Below are 15,955 nucleotides of genomic sequence, written 5' to 3' on the forward strand. Positions count from 1 at the left end.
CCACGTTCTCACGCCGTTGGTCCTGCGACAATGTCTGCCTCTGCCACCTCCACTGTGTCCTCATCCTTCACTGCAGGGACAAGTCACAGTGCTCCTGCAGCATACCACATGTGCAGGGCACAGCGGTGTGTCACGCTGTTCTGCAGCTAGTTTGCCTGGGCGAACGGAGTCACACAGGGGACGAACTGCTCCGCGTCCTTCATCAATAAATCGAATCCTGGCTTTCTACTCAACAACTCAAAATTGGAACTATGTGACCAAAAACATTAAGAACATGGTGTCCGCACTGCGCCAAGGAGGGCTGAGCCATGCGCCCTGCATGGCGCACTTGTTCAATCTGGTTGTAAAGTGGTTCCTGAAGTCTTCACCCCATCTATAAGACATCCTGAAAATGGCCAAGAAACTTTGCATGCACTTCAGCCACTCGTACACCTTGAGCTGCAAAGGTAGAACGGTGTCCCCCAACATAGGTTGATATGCTAATTTTCCACCCATTGGAATTCCACCCTCCATATGTTGGACCGATTATATGAACAGAGAAAGGCTATAAACGATTTAATGATGATACAGGCGGACAGAGGTACTCCCCTATGTAACTTTGATGTTAGTCAGGTGCAGCTCATGCGTGACACCTGGCGTTTGCTCTTTGAGGAGGCCACTTTATTTGTCAGTTGCCAGGACTATGGGATGAACAATGTCATTCCACTGATTCATGTCCTGGAACAGATGCTGCTAAATCTTGTTGGCCAGGGGACAGGAGACGTGGAGATTACATCTCACGGCCACATGAGCCCTGTGGGAGCTAAACTAAAGGAGGAGGACATTCGAGCAGAAGCAATGCGTAGAGAAATGGATGGTTTTTCTACACAGCTGAAAGAACAGGAGAAGCAGGAGCAGCCAAAGGAGCTACAGGAAGACGAGGCAGATGACCCAGACACACCATGGCAATAAGCAGTGGAGATGGAATCTCTGAGTCACTTGTGCAAATGGCCTGATGCATGCTCATCTCCTTGCGTAGGGACAGCCTTATTGTCATCATTCGGCAGAGTGATGACTACTTTTTTGGGGCTTTTTTTCCACCCGCTGAGAGGGAGGACAAACTGAACTACTATTGAGACATCCAATATAGTCAGTTGGTCGCTGTCTATGTGCTCCATCACCCATCATCACACAGGTCTGCATTCACGTTCCACTGCCATAGCTGCTGTGAGAGTGGAGGGGGGAAGGAGCAGTACCAGCTCAATCAGCAGCAACTTAAGTCTAGAGTCACTGATGAGCAGTTTTCTTCACCTGCCTAGTGAAGAAACTACTCACCAGCAGCAGCAGCTAGACATGGAGCAGAACCTGAATCAGCAGGCTGCGGCATACTTGGACTGCACCCTGCCACCCCACATTGAAGATCCCCTGAACTACTGGGCAGACAAACTTGATTTGTGGCCGCAACTGGCCGAGTTTGCCCTTGACAAGCTTTCCTACCCGGCCAGCAGTGTAGCCTCAGAGTGGGTGTTTAGTGCGGCGATGGCCATAGTTACCCCAAGGAGAACTCGTCTGTCCACCCAAAATGTGGAGAAACTGACCTTTGTGAAGATGAATCAGGTTAGGATTAGCCAGGATTGGGCCACTCTGTGGTCTCCTTGTGCTGCTGCCACCTCACCACTATGTCACTGGGCCACTCTATGGTCTCCTCGTGCTGCTGCCACCTCACCACTATGTCACTGGGCCACTGTGTGGTCTCCTCATGCTGCTGCCACCTCACCACTATGTCACTGGGCCACTCTGTGGTCTCCTCATGCTGCTGCCACCTCACCACTCTGGTCTCCTCATACTGCTGCCACCTCACCACTCTGTGGTCTCCTCATGCTGCTGATACTTCACCACTTTGTCACTAGGCCACTCCGTGGTCTCCTTATGCTGCTGTCACCTGACCACTCTGTGGTCTCCTCATGCTGCTGCCACCTCAACACTCTGTGGTCTTCTCATGTTGTTGCTACCTCACCACTCTGTGGTCTCTTCATGCTGCTGCCAACTCAAGACTTGGGAGTCACTGGGCAACTCTGTGGTTTCCTCTTGGGAAAAATTAGACACACAACGGATCCTGTCTATATAGAAGCTGTAAGACCTGTATGACATGGTCCCTATTTTGCATCAGAATTGGCTTATGATTTGGTAGCCAAAAACAGGAGTAGGTGCAAAACACAGAAGACATGCAAATATTCCATACACTTGTGATCTCTTTTTTGGATCCACTCGTGTTTTTTTTTGGCTTTAGCAATACTGATGAATTACTGACCAAATGCTGATTAAGTGAAGGCACATGTCAACAGACAGGATCCGTTTTTTGGTGGTTATTCCTCTCACAGATCAGAGAAAGGGCAAAATAATCAGTGACGTCAACACAAAGTTACTGCTGACACCCTCTCCACTCTGTCTGGGGGGGGGGGGGGCTCTACTTGTATAAGTGTTTAATAGTATAGGTTCTGTAGAAATCTATGTGGAATCAGCTGACGATGGTATAAAAGGAGTGCACTTTTTCGCGCTATAGTAGGATCTTGGGCCTCTGCACGGTTCTTTATGCCTGGATGTTGACTTGTAAGGCTGAGTTCACACTTGAGTTATTTGGTCAGTTTTGGCCCCATGCAATCAATAAAACAGAGTCCAGGTCCGCGCCTCACAGGAGATAAGTATGGAAACGCCTTGTAGAAGAAAAGCACAGTTAAATCATCTCCCACGCTGAAACGTCCCCACAGGCACACGCCACACTGCCGACCGAAACTTCATAGGACAGCGATGACCATTCAAAAGATCAGCAACATAGTGCAGTACCCGTGAATATGTCAAGCGTATATAGTCATCTGAAATATCACTGCCCGACCCGGGTTTCGCCTGGAGGCTTCGTCAGGGGCTCTACAAAGGTAAGTGCTTCTGTGTCAGGAATTAACTCTATCAAGTCCGGCACACCACCTTTTCAGGTCATTAACATAGGCAATGATCCCATATTATATCACAGTATCCCACACAGTAATGAAAATACATACATATATAAAACAGAATAATTCATAAATACATTCATAGTACATCACTTCTGTAAAAAAAATAAAAGCACATTCATAAAAATACAACACTTCTATAAAAACCTTAAGCTTTAAAATTTCATATAAAAGGAGTATAATAATCATACAAAGACATTCTCATGGTAATTCATAAAAATTGCAAACATAAATCACAAGCACAAGAGAAAAAAAAACAGGATATCTACTATAATAACAATCGCATAAAGATAAAAAATAGATATAATAAGGAGCCAGATAAAATCCCGAAAAATACTATCATAGAAAAGGCTACATTGCTGCCCTAATGTCCCACTCTATATTGAGCCCCTTGGGCTGGAGGCAATCAATGTCAAAAATCCATTGTGCCTCTTTTTTGTTAATCTGTTTGACTGGGTCGCCTCCTCGCCAAAATCTTGTCACTTTTTCCACCCCTAAAAATTTGAAACCTGTCGGATTCTTTTGGTGAACACTTTTAAAGAATCCGACAGGTCTCAAATTTTTAAGGGTGGAAAAAGTGACGAGATTCTGGAGAGAAAACCTGCAGCATAAAGGGACTTGTTCTATTGATATTCAACCTGCAGCAAGTATTATTCTGTGGGTTTTACCTGTATCTTTCAACCTTCGCAATGCAACAAAAGGTTAAAAGCAGTGAAGGTCCCATTGTGACTCCATTAGAAATGTCAGTGTAAAAAACTGCTTATTTTGCGGTAGCAGAATTCAGTCAGATTCACTTTAGATTTTCCATTGCAGAAATGCCCTAAGGGTTCATTTTGGCTTATTTTGTGCGTTTTTATTTTTCACTCTAACCTTACGCATAGACCACGCCTTGTCAATCACCATTCTGAGGGGGACTTGCAAAGCAGTGCCTATGGATCCCTTCCCACCTTCCTACACATTATATTCCAGTATTGTTACCAGTGGCAATCACCTGTGCAATATAGAGACCAACCTGTTACCAGTGGTAATCACGTGTTATGGCTTATATTACTAGTGTTAATGTGGAGTATACCGTCTTGTTCCCAGTGGTAATCATGTGTGGAGTATACAGACTGCCCTATTACCAGTGGTAATCACCTGTGAAGTATAGAGACTGTTGTGGTTCCAGTGGTAATCACCTATGAAGTATACTGTCCTGTTACCAGGGGTAATCACCTGTGGAGCATAAAGACTGTCCTGTTACCTGGGGTAATCCCCTGTGAAGTATACAGACTGTCCTGTTACCAGGGGTAATCCCCTGTGGAGTATAGAGACTGTCCTGTTACCAGTGGTAATCCCCTGTGGAGAAACACCACACCAATCATAAGAGGGAAGGGGCGGGGGACAGGGAATCGGGCCTGAGAACTACTCCCCATTTTTTTCTAATGCACTACGGACGAACTGAGCATTAATTAGGTTCACCCTGGCCCTGCTGTCGATAAACACCTCAATCCCCACAGTTTTTTTTACTCTAGCGCCACCTTAGCAGCCATGAGAAATCGGGTACTACCAGTTAAAGACAAATGCACATTTTTTGACTCTCCAGAAACACCCCTTGAAGAGTTAGATGGGAATTAAAAGGCCTTCTGTTTTCTTTTTGCCGTTAAATGCATGAACATACTCTGATAAAATATTCCTTTTGTCCACAGAAAAAACACACTCCCTTCCTATTACCAGTATGCTTAAAAGCGGATCCAGGAGTAGCTCCCCCTAATTTCATGGGTTCGTACCCAGACAATAACCCAGGAGTAGCTTCACCCAAAGTATCAGAGGAGGATGATACATCATGTGATAGTGCATCCTGAGAGTGGCGCCCTCTCAGGCTTCTATCCATGCGTAAAGCAAGAAACATAACAGCCTCCAGAGACACTGGGGTTTCATGAAAGGCCAAGGTGTCCTTCAGCCGCTCTGATAACCCTTGACAAAACTGGTTACGGAGGGCAGGATCATTACACTCCGTATCCGTACCCACCTCCTAAATTCAGAGCAATAAACCTCAGTGGAACAATCATCTTGGTGAAGGCCGCGCAGCTTGGTTTCGGCTAGAGAGGTCCGATCTGGATCATCATAGACAAGACCCAAAGCTTGAAAAATTCATCTACCGACCGGAGAGACTGTGATACGGTCGGCAGAGAAATAGCCCATGACTGCGCATCCCATGACTCACTGTTTCTCATCCCCAGATAAGTGTGGACATAGCCTAAAATACAGTTTGCACGCCTCCCTAAACAAAATTAAATTATCACGTCTTCCAGAGATCTGTCTGGGAGGGCAACTTTAGGTTCAAGACAGGCATGGTAACCACCACCACTAAGACAAGCAGCCTGTGGTCTGTGCATCTGCGAGACGGTCGTGCGAAGGTCAGCTACCTCCAAAGATAGCCCTTGCAGCTGACCTGCCAGTGCAGCTAAAGGATCCATGGCTGCACACAAACAAAAAATGATGGTTTTGGCAGTTTATAATGTCACGCTTCGGTGTGGAAGGGAAATAACCCACCAAGCATAAGATGGAAGGGGGGAACATGGAATTAGGCCTGAGAACTAGGGAAGAAGGATGCACACCTCCTAGTAAAACCCTAACCCAAATCCTGACTGACTACCAGTATGAACAGACCCCAAAGGTAGGTGTGATCATACACAAGAATACCTAGAGTCCTATCTAGCCCTATTGGACCCTGTTACTAATGGCAGGGACAAGACTACCTGTTCCTCCAAAAGGAAGGCCGAACAGGAGTCTACTTCAGGCCTAATACAAACAATAAGGAAATGCAACACACAGAACCCAAAAAAAATATACAAGGGAAAGGAAAGACCTAACTTCAAAGGTGCCATGGAAGCACCAGGAACTCTGCCAAGATCCACACACCAGCAATCCACAACTGAAACTGAAGCTATAAACCACACAGAACTGTGGGAGAAGCAACAATGAATAAGGAAGTTTAAGTGACCACATTATCAACACCTGAGGCAAGGGGTGTGGCCATTACCAGAAACAACACAGACACCTATTGATCCACAAGGAAAACCTGTCAGATCAAACCATGTGTTGCCAGTCTCACCGATCTCCAGCCACCTGTCGCGGGAACGTCCGTGACAATACTGTCCTGTTACCAGTGGTACTGACCTGTGGAGTATAATGTCCTGTTACCAGTGGTAATCACCTATGGAGTATACTGTCCTGTTACTAGTGATAATTAGCTGTGGAGTATAGAGACTGTCCTGTTACTAGTGATAATTACCTGTGGAGTATAGAGACTGTCCTGTTACTAGTGATAATAACCTGTGGAGCATAGTGTCCTGTTACCAGTGGTAATCACTTGTGGAGTATAGAGACTGTCCTGTTGCCAGGTGTGGATTTATTATGAAAATGTCACATTCTTTTTGTATTTGCCATGCCCTGGGCCCCACCTGTGCCATCCACAAGTGAGGCAGATGTCATTGGCCTGGTTGATTTTTTACACGCTTAGGCCTCATACACATGGCCGTTGTTTTGGTCCGCATTCGAGCCGCATATTTTGCCGCTTAGATGTGGACCCATTCACTTTAATGTGTCCGCAAAAGATGCGGACAACACTCCGTATGCTGTCTGCATCCGTTGCTCCGTTCCGTTGGCTGCAAAAAAAAATATAACATGTCCTATTCTTGACCGCAAAATATGGTTTGAGGACCCATTTAGGTCAATTGCATCTGCATTTTTTGCGGATCCGTTGCCACCTGTGTCCAAGGGCTTGAAGCTTTATTAAAAAATAAATAAATTATTGGACAGGAAGTTCAAAGGCAGTTTGCCAAAAGTTAGGATTTGTGAGGAGAGATTGTGTGCAACTTGCCAAAATAATTCCCTGCTGGGATGTTAAAAAACGTATAATCCTGGTCCAAGAACGGCCAGTGCTGTGGGACACAAGTAGCAGTGTGTACAACAACCACATTAAAAAGGACAGCTCATGGGAAGAAGTGGCAAGACTCTTGAGGCCTTCTAAATGGGACCGAGCCAACTACAGAGGTCGTGCGGATTTAGGTTAGTGCAATCAATGTTGTTTTGGGTCTTGGACCTGTGTTGTCCCTAATGATTGTCGTACTAGTAGCATGAGTTCATATTCTGTCCCTTTTATGGACAGCCTTAAATCTGGTGTGGGCTGTGCATGTTTTGTCATAAATTTTGTCTTCCAATTTCCTCATCACCCCAATGTTTTAATGTATGTCACAACCTTTGCTCCAGCACACAGTAGTAATGTCTGCACAGCCTGCGGCCTTTACGGTTTGGTACTCATGTGGCCCTGTTAGAATAGATCTGGTGACATCTGTCCCTTCCCATAAAATATTATTTATAAAAGGGATACCCCAAAGCTTTTCATACATTATGCAATTCTCTAACATTAGTATCCAGTGTTCCACATCAGTACCACCATGTACCGTCCCACATTGCCCTGTTGTGTATTTTATGTTGCGTTTGCTGATCATGTCAGTTTTGAAATGCTGCTGATACCCACACCTGCCTCGCCAGGTTGGACAGGACATTGTTTTGCTGGTGTGTAGTTTGGGCAGGTGAGTAGACAGTGTATAAACAACGAGCAGAGTAATCCCTGCTAGACGATGTAGAAACGCATTAGCTGTATATACAGAGCTGACTCACACTGGGCCATGCGTCTGCCATTTATTTATTGTAGCCTGCCCATGAACCTGTGTGACCAGTAGAATGTGGCCTGTTATTGAGAGATGCCCTACTGTACCATGTGCTGTCAATTATCCCCTTTTAGCATGCTTTGAAAGCTATATGGTTATTGTCCTCTTTTGATGTTACTTGTATTTAGTATTTTTTGGGTGGTTCGAAATTAAATTTATTTACTAATGTTTTATGTTTTCACAGTAAAGAAAACCAAAACTAGATGGAACAGTTGCCGCAACCAGACATGAGGAGAGAAATAGAAAAGCGGCACTCACCGGCATGGTTCAAATTCTTTATTCGTACAAAAAAAGTACAGAGCAGGGTGGGTGGCTGTTCCCCACGTCCAGGCCTGGTTTTGGGCTGGGGCTTAAAAAGCCCAGCCAGCAGCTCAGCTGGGTGTGGAATGAACCTCCAGGTGATAGTGGAGCTCTGTGTTTTGTGAGCTGAGGAGTTCTGCCATACTGCAAGGCTGAGAGCTGCATGAGAGCTGCCAGCTGGAAGTCAGGTGCCCTAAAGCCTGCCGTGGACTGCCAGGTGATGTGTTTTTGAGTTCTGTGGACTTTTTCTGTGTGAATTAACACGAGGATTCCTGCGGTGTGAATTAACACCAGGTCCCTGCCAAGTATTGTGGCTTTTCAAACTTTGGTTTTGCCTCTGTATTGCGTCCGCTTACCCTGCCTACGGGAGCGAAATATTTTTGGTTTGCACACGGTTGTATGTCCTTTATCAAACCGGCTAGATTCAAACCTTTGTCACGTTACGAAATGGAGGCTGTTATGAAGGCCTCGTGGATAGAGTTGAGCGAATACCCGGATGTTCGGGGTCGAGAAGTTCGGCCGAACTTCCCGAAAATGTTCGGGTTCGGGATCCGAACCCGATCCGAACTTCGTCCCGAACCCGAACCCCATTGAAGTCAATGGGGACCCAAACTTTTCTGCACTAAAAAGGCTGTAAAACAGCCCAGGAAAGGGCTAGAGGGCTGCAAAAGGCAGCAACATGTAGGTAAATCCCCTGCAAACAAATGTGGATAGGGAAATGAATTAAAATAAAAATTAAATAAATAAAAATTAACCAAAATCAATTGGAGAGAGGTCCCATAGCAGAGAATCTGGCTTCCCGTCACCCACCACTGCAACAGTCCATTCTCAGATATTTAGGCCCCGGAACCCAGGCAGAGGAGAGAGGTCCCGTAACAGAGAATCTGGCTTCATGTCAGCAGAGAATCAGTCTTCATATCATAGCAGAGAATCAGGCTTCACGTCACCCACCACTGTAAGAGTCCATTTTCATAAATTTAGGCCCAGCACCCAGGCAGAGGAGAGAGGTCCCGTAACAGACAATCTGGCTTCATGTCAGCAGAGAATCAGTCTTCATGTCATAGCAGAGAATCAGGCTTCACGTCACCCACCACTGTAAGAGTCCATTTTCATAAATTTAGGCCCAGCACCCAGGCAGAGGAGAGAGGTCCCGTAACAGAGGATCTGGCTTCATGTCAGCAGAGAATTAGTCTGCATGTCATAGCAGAGAATGAGGCTTCACGTCAGCCACCACTGCAACAGTCCATTGGCATATATTTAGGCCCAGCACCCAGGCAGAGGAGAGAGGTCCCGTAACAGACAATCTGGCTTCATGTCAGCAGAGAATTAGTCTGCATGTCATAGCAGAGAATGAGGCTTCACGTCAGCCACCACTGCAACAGTCCATTGGCATATATTTAGGCCCAGCACACAGGCAGAGGAGAGAGGTCCCGTAACAGACAATCTGGCTTCATGTCAGCAGAGAATTAGTCTGCATGTCATAGCAGAGAATGAGGCTTCACGTCAGCCACCACTGCAACAGTCCATTGGCATATATTTAGGCCCAGCACACAGGCAGAGGAGAGAGGTCCCGTAACAGACAATCTGGCTTCATGTCAGCAGAGAATTAGTCTGCATGTCATAGCAGAGAATGAGGCTTCACGTCAGCCACAACTGCAATAGTCCATTGGCATATATTTAGGCCCAGCACACAGGCAGAGGAGAGAGGTCCCGTAACAGACAATCTGGCTTCATGTCAGCAGAGAATTAGTCTGCATGTCATAGCAGAGAATGAGGCTTCACGTCAGCCACCACTGCAACAGTCTATTGGCATATATTTAGGCCCAGCACCCAGGCAGAGGAGAGAGGTCCCGTAACAGACAATCTGACTTCATGTCAGCAGAGAATTAGTCTGCATGTCATAGCAGAGAATCAGGCTTCACGTCAGCCACCACTGCAACAGTCCATTGGCATATATTTAGGCCCAGTACACAGGCAGAGGAGAGAGGTCCCGTAACAGAGAATCAGGCTTCACGTCAGCCACCACTGCAACAGTCCATTGTCAGATATTTAGGCCCAGCACTCAGGCAGAGGAGAGAGGTCCCGTAACAGACAATCTGGCTTCATTTCAGTAGAGAATCAGTCTGCATGTCATAGCAGAGAATCAGGCTTCACGTCACCCACCACTGCAACAGTCCATTTTCATAAGTTTAGGCCAAGCACCCAGGCAGAGGAGAGAGGTCCCGTAACAGACAATCTGGCTTCATGTCAGCAGAGAATTAGTCTGCATGTCATAGCAGAGAATGAGGCTTCACGTCAGCCACCACTGCAACAGTCCATTGGCATATATTTAGGCCCAGCACACAAGCAGAGGAGAGAGGTCCCGTAACAGACAATCTGGTTTCATGTCAGCAGAGAATTAGTCTGCATGTCATAGCAGAGAATGAGGCTTCACGTCAGCCACCACTGCAACAGTCCATTGGCATATATTTAGGCCCAGCACACAGGCAGAGGAGAGAGGTCCCGTAACAGACAATCTGGCTTCATGTCAGTAGATAATCAGTCTGCATGTCATAGCAGAGAATCAGGCTTCACGTCACCCACCACTGCAACAGTCCATTTTCATAAGTTTAGGCCAAGCACCCAGGCAGAGGAGAGAGGTCCCGTAACAGACAATCTGGCTTCATGTCAGCAGAGAATTAGTCTGCATGTCATAGCAGAGAATGAGGCTTCACGTCAGCCACCACTGCAACAGTCCATTGGCATATATTTAGGCCCAGCACACAGGCAGAGGAGAGAGGTCCCGTAACAGACAATCTGGCTTCATATCAGCAGAGAATTAGTCTGCATGTCATAGCAGAGAATGAGGCTTCACGTCAGCCACCACTGCAACAGTCCATTGGCATATATTTAGGCCCAGCACACAGGCAGAGGAGAGAGGTCCCGTAACAGACAATCTGGCTTCATTTCAGTAGAGAATCAGTCTGCATGTCATAGCAGAGAATCAGGCTTCACGTCACCCACCACTGCAACAGTCCATTTTCATAAGTTTAGGCCAAGCACCCAGGCAGAGGAGAGAGGTCCCGTAACAGAGAATCAGGCTTCACGTCAGCCACCACTGCAACAGTCCATTGTCAGATATTTAGGCCCAGCACCCAGGCAGAGGAGAGAGGTCCCGTAACAGACAATCTGGCTTCATTTCAGTAGAGAATCAGTCTGCATGTCATAGCAGAGAATCAGGCTTCACGTCACCCACCACTGCAACAGTCCATTTTCATAAGTTTAGGCCAAGCACCCAGGCAGAGGAGAGAGGTCCCGTAACAGACGATCTGGCTTCATGTCAGTAGAGAATCAGTCTGCATGTCATAGCAGAGAATCAGGCTTCACGTCACCCACCACTGCAACAGTCCATTTTCATAAGTTTAGGCCAAGCACCCAGGCAGAGGAGAGAGGTCCCGTAACAGACAATCTGGCTTCATGTCAGCAGAGAATTAGTCTGCATGTCATAGCAGAGAATGAGGCTTCACGTCAGCCACCACTGCAACAGTCCATTGGCATATATTTAGGCCCAGCACACAAGCAGAGGAGAGAGGTCCCGTAACAGACAATCTGGCTTCATGTCAGCAGAGAATTAGTCTGCATGTCATAGCAGAGAATGAGGCTTCACGTCAGCCACCACTGCAACAGTCCATTGGCATATATTTAGGCCCAGCACACAGGCAGAGGAGAGAGGTCCCGTAACAGACAATCTGGCTTCATGTCAGTAGAGAATCAGTCTGCATGTCATAGCAGAGAATCAGGCTTCACGTCACCCACCACTGCAACAGTCCATTTTCATAAGTTTAGGCCAAGCACCCAGGCAGAGGAGAGAGGTCCCGTAACAGACAATCTGGCTTCATGTCAGCAGAGAATTAGTCTGCATGTCATAGCAGAGAATGAGGCTTCACGTCAGCCACCACTGCAACAGTCCATTGGCATATATTTAGGCCCAGCACACAGGCAGAGGAGAGAGGTCCCGTAACAGACAATCTGGCTTCATGTCAGCAGAGAATTAGTCTGCACGTCATAGCAGAGAATGAGGCTTCACGTCAGCCACCACTGCAACAGTCCATTGGCATATATTTAGGCCCAGCACACAGGCAGAGGAGAGAGGTCCCGTAACAGACAATCTGGCTTCATTTCAGTAGAGAATCAGTCTGCATGTCATAGCAGAGAATCAGGCTTCACGTCACCCACCACTGCAACAGTCCATTTTCATAAGTTTAGGCCCAGCACCCAGGCAGAGGAGAGAGGTCCCGTAACAGGAATCTGGCTTCATGTCAGCAGAGAATCAGTCTTCATAGTCATAGCAGAGAATCAGGCTTCACGTCACCCACCACTGTAAGAGTCCATTTTCATAATTTAGGCCCAGCACCCAGGCAGAGGAGAGAGGTCCCGTAACAGACAATCTGGCTTCATGTCAGCAGAGAATCAGTCTTCATGTCATAGCAGAGAATCAGGCTTCACGTCACCCACCACTGTAAGAGTCCATTTTCATAAATTTAGGCCCAGCACCCAGGCAGAGGAGAGAGGTCCCGTAACAGAGGATCTGGCTTCATGTCAGCAGAGAATTAGTCTGCATGTCATAGCAGAGAATGAGGCTTCACGTCAGCCACCACTGCAACAGTCCATTGGCATATATTTAGGCCCAGCACCCAGGCAGAGGAGAGAGGTCCCGTAACAGACAATCTGGCTTCATGTCAGCAGAGAATTAGTCTGCATGTCATAGCAGAGAATGAGGCTTCACGTCAGCCACCACTGCAACAGTCCATTGGCATATATTTAGGCCCAGCACACAGGCAGAGGAGAGAGGTCCCGTAACAGACAATCTGGCTTCATGTCAGCAGAGAATTAGTCTGCATGTCATAGCAGAGAATGAGGCTTCACGTCAGCCACCACTGCAACAGTCCATTGGCATATATTTAGGCCCAGCACACAGGCAGAGGAGAGAGGTCCCGTAACAGACAATCTGGCTTCATGTCAGCAGAGAATTAGTCTGCATGTCATAGCAGAGAATGAGGCTTCACGTCAGCCACCACTGCAACAGTCCATTGGCATATATTTAGGCCCAGCACACAGGCAGAGGAGAGAGGTCCCGTAACAGACAATCTGGCTTCATGTCAGCAGAGAATTAGTCTGCATGTCATAGCAGAGAATGAGGCTTCACGTCAGCCACCACTGCAACAGTCCATTGGCATATATTTAGGCCCAGCACACAGGCAGAGGAGAGAGGTCCCGTAACAGACAATCTGGCTTCATTTCAGTAGAGAATCAGTCTGCATGTCATAGCAGAGAATCAGGCTTCACGTCACCCACCACTGCAACAGTCCATTTTCATAAGTTTAGGCCAAGCACCCAGGCAGAGGAGAGAGGTCCCGTAACAGAGAATCAGGCTTCACGTCAGCCACCACTGCAACAGTCCATTGTCAGATATTTAGGCCCAGCACCCAGGCAGAGGAGAGAGGTCCCGTAACAGACAATCTGGCTTCATTTCAGTAGAGAATCAGTCTGCATGTCATAGCAGAGAATCAGGCTTCACGTCACCCACCACTGCAACAGTCCATTTTCATAAGTTTAGGCCAAGCACCCAGGCAGAGGAGAGAGGTCCCGTAACAGACGATCTGGCTTCATGTCAGTAGAGAATCAGTCTGCATGTCATAGCAGAGAATCAGGCTTCACGTCACCCACCACTGCAACAGTCCATTTTCATAAGTTTAGGCCAAGCACCCAGGCAGAGGAGAGAGGTCCCGTAACAGACAATCTGGCTTCATGTCAGCAGAGAATTAGTCTGCATGTCATAGCAGAGAATGAGGCTTCACGTCAGCCACCACTGCAACAGTCCATTGGCATATATTTAGGCCCAGCACACAGGCAGAGGAGAGAGGTCCCGTAACAGACAATCTGGCTTCATGTCAGCAGAGAATTAGTCTGCATGTCATAGCAGAGAATGAGGCTTCACGTCAGCCACCACTGCAACAGTCCATTGGCATATATTTAGGCCCAGCACACAGGCAGAGGAGAGAGGTCCCGTAACAGACAATCTGGCTTCATGTCAGCAGAGAATCAGTCTGCATGTCATAGCAGAGAATCAGGCTTCACGTCACCCACCACTGCAACAGTCCATTTTCATAATTTAGGCCCAGCACCCAGGCAGAGGAGAGAGGTCCCGTAACAGACAATCTGGCTTCATGTCAGCAGAGAATTAGTCTGCATGTCATAGCAGAGAATGAGGCTTCACGTCAGCCACCACTGCAACAGTCCATTGGCATATATTTAGGCCCAGCACACAGGCAGAGGAGAGAGGTCCCGTAACAGACAATCTGGCTTCATGTCAGCAGAGAATTAGTCTGCATGTCATAGCAGAGAATGAGGCTTCACGTCAGCCACCACTGCAACAGTCCATTGGCGTATATTTAGGCCCAGCACACAGGCAGAGGAGAGAGGTCCCGTAACAGACAATCTGGCTTCATGTCAGCAGAGAATCAGTCTGCATGTCATAGCAGAGAATCAGGCTTCACGTCAGCCCACCACTGCAACAGTCCATTGTCATAATTTAGGCCCAGCACCCAGGCAGAGGAGAGAGGTCCCGTAACAGACAATCTGGCTTCATGTCAGCAGAGAATCAGTCTGCATGTCATAGCAGAGAATCAGGCTTCACGTCACCCACCACTGCAACAGTCCATTTTCATAAATTTAGGCCCAGCACCCAGGCAGAGGAGAGAGGTCCCGTAACAGACAATCTGGCTTCATGTCAGCAGAGAATCAGTCTGCATGTCATAGCAGAGAATCAGGCTTCACGTCACCCACCACTGCAACAGTCCATTGTCATAAATTTAGGCCCAGCACCCAGGCAGAGGAGAGAGGTCCCGTAACAGACAATCTGGCTTCATGTCAGCAGAGAATTAGTCTGCATGTCATAGCAGAGAATGAGGCTTCACGTCAGCCACCACTGCAACAGTCCATTGGCATATATTTAGGCCCAGCACCCAGGCAGAGGAGAGAGGTCCCGTAACAGACAATCTGGCTTCATGTCAGCAGAGAATTAGTCTGCATGTCATAGCAGAGAATGAGGCTTCACGTCAGCCACCACTGCAACAGTCCATTGGCATATATTTAGGCCCAGCACACAGGCAGAGGAGAGAGGTCCCGTAACAGACAATCTGGCTTCATGTCAGCAGAGAATTAGTCTGCATGTCATAGCAGAGAATGAGGCTTCACGTCAGCCACCACTGCAACAGTCCATTGGCATATATTTAGGCCCAGCACACAGGCAGAGGAGAGAGGTCCCGTAACAGACAATCTGGCTTCATGTCAGCAGAGAATTAGTCTGCATGTCATAGCAGAGAATGAGGCTTCACGTCAGCCACCACTGCAACAGTCCATTGGCATATATTTAGGCCCAGCACACAGGCAGAGGAGAGAGGTCCCGTAACAGACAATCTGGCTTCATGTCAGCAGAGAATTAGTCTGCATGTCATAGCAGAGAATGAGGCTTCACGTCAGCCACCACTGCAACAGTCCATTGGCATATATTTAGGCCCAGCACCCAGGCAGAGGAGAGAGGTCCCGTAACAGACAATCTGGCTTCATGTCAGCAGAGAATCAGTCTGCATGTCATAGCAGAGAATCAGGCTTCACGTCACCCACCACTGCAACAGTCCATTTTCATAATTTAGGCCCAGCACCCAGGCAGAGGAGAGAGGTCCCGTAACAGACAATCTGGCTTCATGTCAGCAGAGAATCAGTCTGCATGTCATAGCAGAGAATCAGGCTTCACGTCAGCCCACCACTGCAACAGTCCATTGTCATATATTTAGGCCCAGCACCCAGGCAGAGGAGAGAGGTCCCGTAACAGACAATCTGGCTTCATGTCAGCAGAGAATTAGTCTGCATGTCATAGCAGAGAATGAGGCTTCACGTCAGCCACCACTG

This window comes from Bufo gargarizans, chromosome 2 (assembly GCF_014858855.1).
Source record: "Bufo gargarizans isolate SCDJY-AF-19 chromosome 2, ASM1485885v1, whole genome shotgun sequence".
NCBI classification, from domain to species: Eukaryota; Metazoa; Chordata; class Amphibia; order Anura; family Bufonidae; genus Bufo; species Bufo gargarizans.